A 16,348-nucleotide genomic window follows, 5' to 3' on the forward strand; every position below is an offset into this window, starting at 1 on the left:
TGGAATCTAAAAAGGCCTGGATATTAATTACCATGTTTCCTAAGTGACTCTCTCTGTCCCCATCCAAGTATGGACAAGCCTGTCCCTGGTCCCATCCTTGAATCTCTGTTCCCTCTGAATTGACTCTGCTGGAGATTAAAATTTTGTTGTTCCCTTGGGAAAGGGGCAGCAAGATTGTTTCTTAAAAGGTTCTACACCTCCATCTCATAGTTTATCTGGAGCTGGGAGTGGCTGCCAGTCCAACACACAGGAGGCTAAGGTGGAAGGATAGAGAGTTTGAGACCAACCTGAACTCCAGAAAAGACCATATCTCAATGAAAAAGCAATAAACAAAAATAGTTTGCGATGTCTTACAGTCTCTCTTTTCATAGTAATATATCCACTTATGTATTAGGAGTTGTAAAAATGGTCATGCTCCCCTGTCAGTTTTTTCTTCATTTACTAGCTATAGTAGAGAACACTCCCCTTTTCACCTCTTCAGCTACCATCAGGAGAAACTGACACTGGAGAGGATGAGTGTGTAATTTTTATTTCCTTTTACAGACTGGTTTGCCAAGTAATGAGTTGTTTCCTGGTATCTTCCAGAAGTAGTAAAGGAATGAAAGAATAGGGGGGCTGCGAAGATGGTTCAGAGGTTAAGAGCTCTGGTTGCTCTTCCAGAGGTCCTGAGTTCAATTACTAGCAACCACATGGTAGCTCATAACCATCTCTAATGAGATCTGGTGCAGGCTTACATGCAGGCAGAACACTGTACATATATTAAGAAGGAAGAAAGAAAGAAAACTTTTTAAAAAATGTCTTTGGTTTTACTTCATTGTTAGTCTTACCAAGGTTATGTTTTAATATTTTTATGCATTGGCAACATTTATTTCTGATTAAATTATATCTCTGGATGTTGGAAGGAAAGGGGTATCAGCTTGAGCACTTTCTACAGTACAGAAATTCCTTCTGAATGCTGCCTTGCTGGAGATGGAGCTCAGTTTGTAAAGTGCTTGCTTAGCATGTGCAAGCCCTGGGTTTGATCTTTAGCACCATATAAAGCCAGGATGCTGGTGCATGCCTGGAGGAGCCAGGAGAATCATAAATCCAGGATTATCCTTGGCTACATACCAAGTTGAAGGCCAACGTGGGGTACACAAGACACTATCACATGCACAAAAATCCCTTCATCTGTGGCAAGGGACATATTCTACCTCAGTCAGACCTTGCTTTAAAAAAAAGTGCGTGCGTGCGTGGTGTGTGTGTGTGTGTGTGTGTGTGTGTGTGTGTGTGTGTGTGTGTGTGTGTGTGTATGTTTCCTTGGAGGCCAGGAGCAGACATTGGGATGCCCTGGAGCTGGAGTTTCAGGTGGCTGTGAGCTGCCTGATACGGGTGTGGGGAATGGAACTCCAGTCATCTACAAGAACAGGGAGTACACTTCACTGCTGTGCCACCTCCCTAGTCCCAGACCTCACATCCTTCAGTGGGGTTATTATTAATGACAACAGTCTTAGTAGTAAAGGAAATGGTTGTTAGTTACAGTGGACAAAGATAGAAAATGTGCAATAAAAGGGTTAATCCATTCTACGCCTAACTCAAATTCAGCTAAGCAGTGTTTTTACCTGGCTTCCAGACCTTACCTCCCTCTCCTGTGCTGAAAACCCTGGTTCCAAGTCATGCCAGTGTCGTTACAAATTGGCTGTACTTTGCACTACTCAGAGCCTCAGAGTAATCACATAGACTGGTCAACAGTGAGACTAGTGAAATGAGTTTGCCATTTTCCTTTGTTTCTCAGGTATTTCCTACAACAGGCTGTGTGTGGTCAGACTACCAACCATTTATGTGTGAGGTTCAGTCCTTTCATTTTGCTTTACATTTTAATAATTCTTTTTTCCACTGTGGTACTTTATGAACACCAAAGTATCTACATGATTGCAAAATTAAATCTATAAAACAAAATATTGATGATATACTGAGGTCTAACATTCCCTCATTCTCTTTTCCTATAACTAATCATTTAAAAATATGATTTATTCTTTTCTTGTACCAGGTATGGTGGTGCATATTGGGGGGTGTAGTCACACAGGTGCTTATAATTCCAGCATCCAGAAGGCAGAGGCAGGAGGATCAAGAGTTCCAAGTCAGCCTGGGCTACATTTGAGGCTACTGGGTTATGTGAAACCCTGTCTCAAAAAAAGTGACTCATCTATTCTACATGAGAGCATATTTGTGTTCCGCATCTTTCCCCTCAGTAAAGAAGAATATCCTAGAAATACTTGTTTTTACTCAATAAAATGTGGCAATAGGTCTGAGGTATGGATACATGCAGTGCTATCATGAGTTTGGATGCCAAGTACCAGCTTTAAAAGCAGAAGGTACACTCAAGAGCCAATAAAACATCAGTGCTAGTGGCAGGGGCCAGTAGAGGATATCTGAGGACTAGCTGGCTACCAGTTATCCTGGCATCAAAATGAAGAACTCCAGGTTTGATGAGAGACCCTGTCTCAAGTCATTAAGGCAGAGGAATAAAGAGGATACCTACTGGCCACTTCCAGCACCCATGCACACATACCTAAACACATTTTTTTAAGTTGACAGTTATCATTTGGTTGCAAATGTTCATTTGTGATGTAGGCTCTGTTTCAAGATGCTAAATACAGCAGTTTTAGGGGTTTTGTAGGTCTGAACATGGGGGCACATGCCTGTAATCCTAGCACCTAAGAGGCTGATGCAAGAATTCTAGGCTAGCCTGGGCTTCATTGTGAGACTTTATCTAAAACAACAACAAAAAAAGCTATCTGCACATTCATGTGCCACATCTGATCTGTCAGGATACGCCTCCAAAACCCAAGACCTCCAGGCTGGTGCATAAGCCTGTAATCCCAGGGTTTGCTTGAGAAGCTAAGGCAGGAGGATCATCAGTCCCAGGCAAGCCTAGGCTGCATAGAGACCTGTCTCAAAAACAAAAACAAACCAACGCAATAAAATGAAGCCTGATGGTTTCTCATGCCTCCCCTCACACACATGGTGTGCCCCAGGGTTATTGCAATGCCATCTCCAGCTGCTGCCTATCATCTGCCCTTGGACCTCCCTGGTGTGTTTTCAGCTCTGCAGCTACCACTGCCCTTCAGACTAAGTCAAGTTATGTCACTCCTACACTCAAAAGGCCCCACAAGATATGAGGGCCAAGTCCTTCCTAGGGCCCAGATCCATCCCCACTGGCTTTCGACTCCTGCATTTCTAAGCTCTCTCCTACCTGTTTCCTCACCCACTACACTCCAGCCTGTGGTGATATTTTGTTTATGATCTAACAAATAAAGCTTGCCCGAAGATCAGAGTGCAAAGCTAACCACACTAGTCAGCCATACAGGCCAGGCAGTGGTGGTGCACGCCTTTAATCCCAGCACTAGAGAGGAATATAAGGTGGGTGGAGACAGGAATGCAGTATATTCAGTCTGCAGTCACACTGAACACAGGTTCACCCAGCCTTGGTAGAGGTAAGAACTCTCTAGTGGCTGGCTGCTTTGCTTTTCTGATCTTCAGCTTGAACCCCAGTATCTTTCTCTGGGTTTTTGTTATTCAGGCTATACAAGCCCATAGCTGCCCACTTTAGGGCCTTCATGCTGCTGACCATGAACTTCCTTCTAGAATTCTCAGTTCCCACTCACATCCTTAAGTACAGGATCACTGGCACCTTCCCATGGAGCATTACTTTTCCTGCTCCTAACGTCTCAACTGCCTGTTCCCATTCTTACCTCCCATCATGGTACGGGAAACTTACTCTCGATACATGAATGTTCTCCACTAGATTGGAACTTACACAAAGATAGGATCCCTCACCACGTTACTTCACTGAAGTGTCCCCACTGCCTGCACAGCATAGGTGCTCCTTAAGTATGGAGTATATGAATGGAAACCACAGAATATGTGATCCTTAAGTATGGAGTAAGTGAATGAAAATTTTCTGAACTTCAACTGAAAAAAATTACTAAACCAAGAGCCAGTGTTACATGATCATTAAGAGCCCACAGGAGAATAAGGCTCTCTCCCCACCATCAGAGCATGCCTCCTCCTCTCCCATGTCCAGTGGCTCTGGAAGTGAGCAATGCTGAGGGCCAGTGGCCCTTGGCTGCATTCAATCAGAGAACTGAAAGGTAATAATAATGTCTACTGCTCAGTTGTTGTTCACTGTGTTCATATGAGTTCTACAGGGACTCACTAAATCATATCCATACAACAACCCAATAAGGGTGGCATGGTTTCCCATTTTAGAGGTGAACTAACACAACATAAACATGTTGTCTTTAACTGCCTGTGGCTAAATATGTCATAAGCGACCCAGCTGGAGCCATAGTCCCATAGGGTTCATCTCTAGGATGGGGCTTGGATGAAGTGCTGTGCAGGACTTTGGGAGGTGGTAGGTATGCTCCTTGTCTGTGGTGTTCAACTCAGTACCTCTATCACAAGTGGATACTCAACACTTTACATGTAGCTAGTTGCCATCAATTCCACTTTAATTACATTTAATTACTAGAGTCTTAACTAATTTATGTTTAAACAAGAACACATGGCGGCTACATTGGAAGTCTGTAGACATGACTTGCAGAATGGCAGAATTTTTCAAGTCTTTACTATAGTTGTTGTTGTTCAAACCCAAAGGTACAATCTGTTTCCAGGATTTCAAGAAATGCTTGAACCCATGAACCTCGAGTCCTCTAACATGGTCATCTATAACTCAGGAATTACACCACTCTAATCTCAGACAATGACACACTGGAAGACTGCTGCCCACATACTCGTGTTCCTTTGTGTTGGAAGAAATGAAGGCACATAATGTTCTAGCTTCAGTTTGTCCTTTTTTTAAGAGCATAATTGTGTAAAATAAAAATTGTTTAATCCCCAGAGCTAGAGCATGGCATTGCTGAAAATAGCCAGTTACATTTTTATTGATTTTTAAACTAACTTGCTTTTTTATTTTAGAAATTGAAAAAATATATAAATTTATTTTTTTAATAAGGAGAAAGACCAGCCGGGCGGTGGTGGTGCACACCTTTAATCCCAGCACTTGGGAGGCAGAGGCAGGCGGATCTCTGTGTGTTCAAGACCAGCCTGGTCTACAAGAGCTAGTTCCAGGACAGTCTCCAAAGCACAGAGAAACCCTATCTCAAAAAACAAAAAAGAAAAAAAGGGAGAAAGACCAGTAAGACAAATTCTCAACACTCAGAATTAATCACTGATATATTCTGGTGGAGAAACAAAAAAGAAAAAAAAGGGAGACAGACCAGTAAGACAAATTCTCAACACTCAGAATTAATCACTGGTATATTCAGGTATATTCTTCCTTATGTATATATAAAATGTGTGTGTGTGTGTGTGTGTGTGTGTGTGTGTGTGTGTGTGTGTGTGTATTATACATGTGATTGCAACTCATTTAACAAATTTAATGTAAATTTTTAGCTCTTGAAAGTTATTATTACCAACTATTTAGGATAATAAGGAAAGACAGGTTAGCAATTAGTCACTTATTACAATCGAACTTGTAGTCATACTAGGTAGGTTTTCAAGGTCAAACAGAGATATATTTTAGATAGGTCATCTTCGAACACTTCAGATATCTACAGAATATGGCATTTAAGATGTTTTATTAACATAGGTTCTTTTCTTTCTTATGACAATGAGGCATGTCTGCTCCTGGCAGTACCAATCCACATCAGAGAAGATGATGAGAATGGGAGAAACTCCACATGGAGTTTACTTTCTTTGTGGGAAAAGTTAGCCACTGGGCAAGAAAGTGCCCTTGCCTCAACTGCTGACAGTATGCTGTCCAAATTGGACAAACAGGACCCAAAAGAAAGGACTGCCAAACATTGCCAAGACAAGGTGGAACAGTTCTCCAAAAATCCTGCATCATAGAAAAATCTGTCAAATATTCTAGGCCTGAAGGCCAAAGATGGATGCCCCAACATTACAGAGGAACTTTGGGTAACTGTCCAGGAAGTCGGCTGTTTCTATCATTTCTTGAATTTTAGAGGTTGCTTGCTTGCACTTCTGCTTACTCAGTTAATACTATTTCCTTCTTATGTCTCTGAGGGAGTTGAAGATTAGATAGTTATTGTTATAGTTTTTCTTGTTTACCAGACTCCGAAAAGAAACTCAATAAAGAGGTATAAAGTGTATAAGGTTGAGGAACATTCAAAGATAACTTTGATAATGCAAATTAGAATAGAAAGTGAATTAGGTACAACCTTTTGTACTCACCAAGATAGATAGATATGTAGTATTTTCTCTGAATTTGTCAAATGCAAATGAACTAGACATTGTTGATATGTTTATTGCCTGTATATATTGTGTATAGTTTTTGTATATAGTTTTTCTTATATTAGTTATAATCTTTTCTTATTTTAGACAAAAATGGGGAAATGTGGTAGTATTTTTTTGTGCTTTAACAAATAAAGCTTGCCTAAAGATCAGAGTGTGGAACTAGCCACTAGTTAGCCATAGAGACCAGGCAGTGGTGGCTCACACCTTTAATCCCAGCATTTGGGAGGCCGAGGCAGACAGATCTCTGTGAGTTCAAGGCCACCCTGGGTTACAGGAGATTGATCAGTCTAAAAGAGAAATGGAGCTCACATCTTCGATCTTAGTAATCACACCCCTTTAGTCCCAGCACTAGGTAGGTGGAGACAGGAGTGATAAGACTGGATGGAGAGAGGGATATAAGGCAGGAGGAGACTGGAGCTCATGGCATTCAGTCTGAGGATTCATAGGGACAGGATCCCACTAGGTCTGAGGATTCAGTAGAGGTAAGAACTAGTGGCTAGCTGTGCTACTTCTCTGATCTTTCAGCATTTAACCCCTATATCTGACTCTGAGTTTTTATTATTAAAACCAATTAGAATTTAAGCTACAAGTGATAATAAATACATTTTTTTCTTTTTACAAAAAGCACATTAAGACAACTGCCCTCTGTTTGTGCCTCCAAATACAATGTCTTCCTTTATTCCTGAGAAGTAGGCCACATTGTAAACTTGGAGTATATGTTTCTAGCATTTTCTAAATAATTCTTATATGCATTTGCTAAGAAACATACAGTGAGTGGGGCTTGATAGTACAAGCCTATAAAACCATCACTCTGAGTAGGAGAACTGGGAGTTCAGAATCATCCTTGGCTGCTTACAAGTTCAAAGCCAGCCTGGGCTAAGGGAGACCCTGCCTCAAGAAAAATAAGAAAATAAAATGGTAATGTCTTTATTATGTGTGTGAATGGCAACACTATTTTTGTTTTATGTGTTCACTCATTTCTGAGCTCTACACAAATATACCACATTTAATTACCCACTCCTTTGTAATGACTATTTAGAGTGTGCCAGATTTTTGTCCTTTAATTATGATTAGAGACTATATCCTCCGGTGAATCTGTACAGATACTCCTCTGAAAAGATAACTTTAGGAGCCAGGCATTGGTGGCGCACTCCTTTAATTCCAGCACTCGGGAAGCAGGGGCAGGTGGATTTCTGTGAATTGGAGGCCAGCCTGGTCTACAGAGCGAGTGCCAGTATAGCCTCCAAAGCCACAGAGAAACCCTGTCTTGAAAAAAACCATAAATAATAATAATAATAATAACAACAACAACAACGTTAGGGCACATAATATAATCATCCTCTATAATACTGGGTACTAACAAATATTGCCCGTTGTGTGCTTTTTAGACACCCACCAATGAGTGTAAGAAGCCTTCACCCTGCCTTCTACCAACACCAACAGTTCCTTCTGGACAACTGCAAATATTGACCTAGCTGACATAGGTGACATGTGATTTCCATTTATGTGTCCCTATTTATTAATGAGGTTCATTGCTCTTCATTGAGCAGCAGGACACCTGAGCTTTCAGATCTTGTGAAATCCTTGACTATGTCACTACTCCTTGTGTACTGAGTGGTCTATGTGATTGATTTGTGGGATTCAATATAATAAATGATCAGCCCTCTTGTTCACCAGCTATACTGCAAATGTTTACTCCCTATTTTCAGCTGACTTTTAACCTTTTTGTGAATTATTTTGTCATGGTGAAGTTTTATATTTAAGAATTTCATGGTAGCCTCTAAGACATCTCTCATTCTTGTTGAATTGATTACAAGTCTTTTGGAATCTTCTAGAAGAAGTGAAACTAATGTATGGCTTCCTGATTTATTGGTTGATTGCCATTTCTGAAGGAAAGCTTTCCTCTTGCATATTTATAGCATTTCCTTAAGGAACAAAGTTCATTTTTATGTCATTGTGAAATGTTGTGCTATGGAGGTAATGATTTTTTGATATCAAATAATAAAATGTTGACAGTGGTAAAAGCCGTATAATAGATTTTAAAGCAAGAATTGATTTTAGTTTCCATTGCATGCTCTTTGCAGTTGTTTGTTCATGGCTCTTCTTAGATTTTTTTATAAGTTATTGGGATCTGGTATCTATAATTACACTGAAAATGAATTTCATGTTTAAAAGTGTTTTAAATACCATCTCTCTTCAGACTGAAATTACAGCAGACTAGAGTTACTTCACCAATGTTGAATCCAAAATCTGCTGCCTGCAACATGGAAACTAGTAAACCACTTTAACTTGTTTGTTGGTTTCCTTATCTGTAAGATGGGCAGTGATAGTGCAGACCTCATGGGATTGCTTCAGCAGTTAGAGGAACTGTGGCTTCTCAGAGCATCCCAGTGCCCAGTACAGAGAGAGCACACCAGGGTCCACAGTGTTTGCCCATCCAGTGTCTTTAGTTCTCATAAGTACGAAGAAACGAAAATAATGCTCCCTGGAAAGTGCATTTTAGTTAAGATGCAGCTACCATCACTGATTGTCCCATTGTGCTATCAGTGATTCAGGAAGTCAGCATGGCTAGATATGGCTGAGCCATACATGGTTGTCTTTCACAGACAGATTCACCACTGCAAATTTCCAGCCACCTAAACCTAGTGCTTTCAAACACAGTAAGTGGAAAATGAAGAAAAGCCCTGGGAAAGGTAGCTCTCTCTCTCTCTCTCTCTCTCTCTCTCTCTCTCTCTCTCTCTCTCTCTGTGTGTGTGTGTGTGTGTGTGTGTGTGTGTGTGTGTGTGTGTGTGTAAAGAGAGAGAGAGATCTGATCAAGAGATCTCAAATACATGGCCCTTCCTCACTCATATGATTGTATGTATTGTATAGCTAGCTGAATAAGATGTGTTTGGCTTTACTTCTCCCTCTAGTCTACGAGATCTGTGGAATCCTAGGCAGTATATGCATTTAGCCTCAGGCTGGTGGCCATTCTTGTTGTTTCGTAACTTACAGCTAATAATGTATATATAATATATTCGTGATACTATGTAATTAAACGACAGTAACAAATGCATTACTCCTATGCTTATTTTTTAGGGCTTAAAACAATTTCAAATCCAGTTTTTATCAGCTTTTAAGTATACTCTGCCCTATCATTTCAGTTCTGATTCTGTGTAATAAAACTGAAAGCATTCCTCCTTGCTGAAACCTTGTGCCTCGTTCTCACTGCTCCCCTTTGTCTCTGCTCCACTACCCTGGCCTCTGGCTCCCACCATTTTGCTCTACTTCTGAGTTCAGTTTTCGGTTGCCCATGAACAAGATCATATAGTACTTGCTTTTCTGTGCTTTATTTATACCACTTAACACAATATCCTCTAGGTTCATCCATTCGGTCACAAAAGACAGGATTTCCTCCTTTAAAGGCTGAGTCATGTTTTCCTTATTCACTCACTTGTTGATGGATACAGATTGCTTCTGTGCCTTGGTTCTTGTGAACAGTGCTGCAGTGGGCATGTCAGTGTGACTGTCTCTTCGATACACTGATTTCCATTCCTTAACAAAGATATGGAGTTGCTGAATTTTTCAGTGTTATTTTCCATAATGGCTATATTAGTTCATATTCACACCCTAGGCAAAGGCTCCCTTTACTACAACTTCACTAACAGTTGTGACCTTTCTTTGTGTAGTAACCATTCTGATAGAGAAAGGGGACCCTTAGCTATTACCAAGCATCTTGTCATATGATTTGCCCAGTTCCTGGCTGGAGGGTACCTGGACCCTTGCATGAGACTTCCATTTTGGCAGCTCAGTCAAGTGTCATAGTCAGGGAACCCTCCATTCAACTTCTACTTCTGTTTTTTTTAACACTAAGGAAGAAGCCATCATTCAAGATAGAGTTTTAGTTTACATCTAAAGTAATGCAAAAGGAGAATGGTGAGAATGAAGTCTTCCCCAAAATGACTTTGACTACCACAGCTGTGTTAGGACAAAGACTAGCACACATACAACAGGGCCCGAACCACCTTCTCCTTGTCTTGATGGTCACTCGAAAGCAAGCACACCCTTTCCCCAGCTCCCCTCCTATGCACTGGTGGCTGAGCTGAAAGCAGCACCCATGAGACAACCACTCACTGTTTTGCCACTTCACAATATTTGCCTAGCCTGCCAAATAATAGCTGTAGGTAATAGCCTAGCCTGTAAAGGAGCCAGCGAGCAGGTGGAGTGGGCCTGCCATTGGGGCTGGCTGCCTTGTGGGCAGGGTATAGCCCTGTTCTCCACCTGTGCAAGGCTGTGCATCCTGTTTTCTTGCCATCTTGGAATTAACAGGACCTCAGCCATTAATGTGTGAGTGTTGGGATGCTTCCCAGAGGGACTCCCTCTGAACTGACATCTCTTTACAATCCTGGGTAACATGGGGCCTTTCTGTTAAAGGGAAGGCCATGGCCAGTTTTCTGTAGGAACAGTAAAGCTGAGAAGACCTTCCTGAAGACAGAGAAATAACAAAGGCCAGGGTCAGGGGCTCCATTCTTTCTTACAGTATGTATTCTCCCCACCCCCAGCCCTGCTGTCTTGTCTACCCAGTCATGAAGGAACTAGTCACTTAAGCAAGTTAACAGTACTTCAGATCTCAAGAACCTCAATTTTCATTCTTATCAGTGTCTTTTTAAATGAATAATACAGTGACCTTCAGCTTTGTCCTCCTTTATGGGAGGTTGATTCACGGAGTCTGGTATACTTTCTTAAATTAAGGCAGCTGCTGTCTGTATTCCGTTCAGCTCTAGCATTAGTGTTGTCCCAAGTGTGACATTTATGCTCTTTCGCTTCTTCCTTATAAATAAATATCAAAGGAGGAGGACCAGTGTGAACTCCACAAGGAATAATAAACTACAATAATACACCATTGATTTTTGTGCATGATGTCTGAGTGTGTTTTTATGATTGTGTATGTTTATAGCTTTTTCACACAAGCAACATGAATTCTGGCCAATTAAAAAGGACATGAATTTCAAGGCATTTAGGAAGAAAATCTGCTCTTAACGCTGTGCATTTTAGAAAGTTGGAACTCCCGATGAAAACTGTGGGTTTCAGACCTCCACCTTAAAAAGCAAGAGTTATCGCCATTTTGTATTGTTTTGCAGTATCTTACCCTGAGACTACATTTGGGGACTGTAACAGTTTAATCAGGGGCAGATAAAGAGTCACTTACTCACTGTGTATCCCCCTGTGAGTAACCTCCCACCAGGGTTCCCAGGCTGCAGCTTGAGTCCTTCTGAGTCCTTCGAGGTGGAGAGAGGGAGACATGCACTCTTCCCCACACCCTACCTTCACCCCATGAAACAGGGGAGCCCTACAGAGTTGGCAAGGACTGTGCAGTGGGTAGTCCCATGTCAACAGCCTTCCAAAGATGGCTTCGGGACAGTCATTGTTCTTAGGAATCCATTGAGGTAATAGACAGACCCTGTAACACTGGGCACTCTGTCCTTTCTGCCCTTCTTAGAGCACTTCTGCTGTTCCCTTCCACTCTCTGGTGTGTGATTTAAATTATTCAATAACACATAAATACCAACCCTTTGAAAAATAACTAAAGCATTACAGAGAACTTAGTCATTTAGGCTCCTCCCCAGGACAAATTCCTATTCCTCTCCTGTCTCCACTATCCTTCTCCCTTCTGGTGGTCACTGCATCCTCAGACATTTTTCATACACTCCGGCACAGTGTGAAAATCAATAGCAACTAGACAGAACTGTTCTTAAAAGGCTCTACCCCGTTTATCTGAATACTCTGTGTGTGTCTCTCTGCACCTGGCTTTCTTCCTGCCTGCCGTGACAGTCTGCCCAGATTTGCTTCATTTGTGTCAGTTCCTATGCTGAAGTTTGCTTAGCTTTTCTCCCACTTGGGGCTGTTTGCTCTCCCAGTGTCTGCTGTGAGGAACCCCTGAAGGCTGTGGCTTCCTTGGGCTCAGGAGTGTTTCTCTAGGTATGTAGCCACTGGTAAAAGTGCTGGCTCATAGAACATGCATATCTTACCATACAAGAAAGTGACAGCTGTGTTAAACTTCTCTCCAAAATGGAGGTTTCCATCTATATTCCCACCTGCAGGGAATACATTCCCACCTGTTTCCCCGAATCCCAAACTCTTAATATTACTAGACACCAGAATGTCTATTCCTTTCATAGGTGCCAGACAGCTTCTCATTGCTTTAGTATACATTTCTCTTATTACTAAGGAGATTGAAATACTTTTCACATTTATTGGCTGTTGGTATTTCCTTCCTGTGGTGTGACTGTTCAAACATTTTACCCATTTTTCTATTGGGATGTTTGTCCTACTGATCTACAGAAGTTATGCTGTGTGAGTGTGTGTGTGTGTGTGTGTGTGTGTGTGTGTGTGTGTGTGTGTGTGTGTGTGTTGCAGTGTTTGTGGGATGCCTGTGTGGTGTGAAGTGAGGGAAGTGGGGGTGTTGATATTTGTGCTGTGTGTATACTGCATTGTAATCCTGTGTCTGCTTGGCATGTCCTAACCTCCCAGATCATGTATTGTGTTTTAAATTCATTTATGGTATCTTTTGGCCCATTGTGTTTGATCTAGGTTTATGTTTCCCAATCTTATTCCTGTACCCAAATTGCCTTGTGAACCCGTATGACACAGTGATCATTTCATGAGCAGCATACATGAGTGACCTTTCCAAGTGACTGTGCTCATTTGAACCTTAGAACTCAGACTGGGCAGTGACGGTGCTGGGAGCATCTCTTTTGCAGACGTGGAATGTATCTGTCATCAGTACCCATTTCCTCAGCACAGTGGCGGAACAGTCTTGGCATTGTGTTAGACTTTCTCTGTTGTGACAGGTGATAACTAATATGAACAGCTGAAGAGAAGAATGTCCCTTTTCATTATTCCAGGGGATTCAATCCATAGGCCTTTCATTCTGGGCCTATAGTGAGGCAGAACATGGTGGCCACAGGAGCTTGTGGAGGAAAACAGCTCAAGAGTGAGGAAGGCATAGATCAGGTACCTTCTAAGGGCCGCCCCCAGTGGCCTACTTCCTTCAGTTAGGCCCTCACTTCCTAACATTCCCAGAATTTTCTCAACCACTACCAGCAGCTGGAGAACAGGTGGTGAGCACATGAGTCTGAAGAAGACATTTCACATTCAAGCCACAAGAAGTGTCAAACTCCTCTGTCACTAGTGTGTCTCAGTTGCAGGCTGCAAGTCTGTATGTAAAAAGGGTGTATGGAAATGATGCATGTATTCATTATACATAGGAGGGCGTGTGTGTGTGTGTGTGTGTGTGTGTGTGTGTGTGTGTGTGTGTGTGTGTGTAAGAAAAACCTAGCTCAGCAATTTCCCTGCTGTCTACTTTGCAGAAATTGCTCCAGACTCCCAGGGCTGTATTCCAGGTTTTATTGTACACTTTAAATTGGGATATATCTCAGCGGTTGCATTTAATTGGGTGATTATTAAAAACCATGAGCAAGTTCAGTCTCTCACCCAGAAAATGCTCAGGTGTCCAGTTTGAGTCAAACCACACTTCCCTCATGTTCACTGTCCTGCTGGGGGCTGCATGGGGCGGGTGAGCACATATAGAGCTGTGGGTGCCCATGTCCCCACATGACAGGGCTTGGAAACCACCCCAGCAAAGGCTGCTGTAATGACATAATGACCCCCTCCCCCTCAGTGTTTGCTCCAGTGTCCCTAAATTGCCTACTTCTAATCATAAATTCACTTAAAGGGTAAGATTAATGCTTATCACTGCCACAACAGAAAGCGGTTTCACAGTGGGCACAGAAGTGCTCACAATTACAAGGGTGCCCTAACCTGAGGTCTGAGCAAGGGACCTTGTTTCAAAGGGATATTGAGTAACAATGGGTGCTGTTATGTAATAGCCCACAGAAGGGCTCAGAAGAGAACTGTGAGAGGAATCACTTGCTTCCTTGAGGACTTAGCCGTATCATCTAAAGCCAGTTTGGGAATCCAGTCTCCCACACTTGAGAGCACATGGCACAGACCATGGATGGAATGTCTGTGGACTCAAGAATCCTTGGATTAGGGCTGGAGAGATGGCTCAGAGGTTAAGAGCACTGGTTGCTCTTCCAAAGGTCCTGAGTTCAATTCCCAGCAACCACATGATGGCTCACAACCATCCAAAATGAGATCTGGTGCCCTCTTCTGGTCTGCAGGGACACATGCAGACAGAACACTGTATACTTCACAAATAAATAAATCTTAACAAAAAAAAAAAAAAAGAATTCTTGGTTTAGGAGTGAGTGCATGGACATTCCAATCCCACAGAATTGCCTGGCAATTCTGACATCAAGTTGTATCTTCCCTCGTCAGCTTTGCATTGCTCATTCTGTGGTGAGGAAGAAAAACGACTTTAGCTTATGTTTTCAGAGGCTCTGGTTCATGGTCAGCCAGCTTCACTGCCTTCTCTCCTGTGGTGTGGTGAGGTGTCATAGCTGGACACATGGTACAGATCATTGACTCATCTCATGACCTCAGGGGAGGGCAGTGGAACCTATCCATGTTTGGATTATAGCTGATACAAGCACTAATGTGTAATTTAGGCTGCCTGAGCATGGGAAAAGTGCAGCATCCATTCTGTTTGCTTTAGGCTCTCATGAAAGCATGCACCTACTGTATCTTTAAAGAATTTTGACGTTACTTTCAACAGGTGATGTAAGTAGGGAGGGTTTTTAGTTATTGGCTTATGCCCAGGCCTATCTTCTTGTCCTCTGGTTACACTCCCAAAGACAAGCAGTTTTGCTTCTTTGTTTTTAACATAATTCTTTATGATTCTTTGGAAATTTCACATCATGAACCCCAATTCTGCTTACCTCCCAGTCCTCCCTGCAGTGGTCCCCCAAAACAAAAAAAAATCTTAAAAATCAAAACAAGCAAGCAAACACAAAGAGAAAAACAAATGAACAGAAACAAAACAACAAGACAAACCTCTTCACTCCTCGATCTTTCCTCTCCAGCACCTCTTCATTCCTCCTGGTGGCATTGGAAGCCTCAGTGTGTCACACAGTATACTCTTGTCCAATTAACTTTACTTGCAAATGTTCATTGCAGTGAGTCAATGGTCTGGTTCAAGGCCTCTGGTTTCTGGTGCACTCTTATCACTGGATCCTCACTGAAACTCTTCTGGGCTATCTCTTGGCCACCCCAAGTCATGGAGATTCTGCAGTTATGGTTCCACAGGACCAGTCCCTTCATGAGCTCCAGCAGGTCCTAGATGGTGTTAGGGTGCCCACCCCAAGCCCAGCTGTGAGCCTGGGTAATAGCTGAGCTGGTCATTTCAGGCCACTAGGGCCCACCCTCATTCAGGTGAGGGGCAGAGCCAGCTCTTCTACACCCATGCAAAGGCAGGCAGTCTAAACCCATTCTATGTGCAGACCTCTGGTTTTTAGCTGTACATATCTAAACAAAATGCTTATTTTTATTGATAGTTTTCTACCTTTAAATGTCTAGCAACATTTTCTTGTGTCAGATGGGAGCTTATACAATACCTCTTCCATTCCTTCTCCATCACTGTTTTTCCTGTGGAGACATCTGATGCCACTGCAGTCTCAACCCTTTGGAAGTGACATGTTTGTTCTTGGGGGGACTTTGCAGATAGATCCACTGTGTATTTCTATGGCTCAGAAATTTTACAATGACATGTAAAATTTCATACCTAACTTTTTGGGTGTTTTTTAAATAACCTCTTTCACTAAGTTCTTGCTACTTGGTATCTATTGATGTATTAGAAGCAGGGAGAAGGCCCCACTGTCTTCTCACAGGTATTTTTTCTGCCTCAAAAGCTACATTTTTTTAACTTAAAGATTGACTCACTCACTGCTTTTAGGCAAATTGATGATGACATACCTTGCTGGAACTTGCTTTCTATCTGTTGTGCTTCATGAATCTGTGGTTTTATTATTTGGTCACAATTGGAATTTGGGGCCATTATTTTTTACCTCAAGGAGTTACCTCACAGCCCATACTGCGCTCTGATTTATAAAATCCACCTCCCCTTATCTTTCATTGTTAATACTTTCTATAACCAGAAGCAAGTTCTCTG

The sequence above is a fragment of the Cricetulus griseus genome, chromosome 3 (assembly GCF_003668045.3).
Source record: "Cricetulus griseus strain 17A/GY chromosome 3, alternate assembly CriGri-PICRH-1.0, whole genome shotgun sequence".
In the NCBI taxonomy this organism is placed as follows: Eukaryota; Metazoa; Chordata; class Mammalia; order Rodentia; family Cricetidae; genus Cricetulus; species Cricetulus griseus.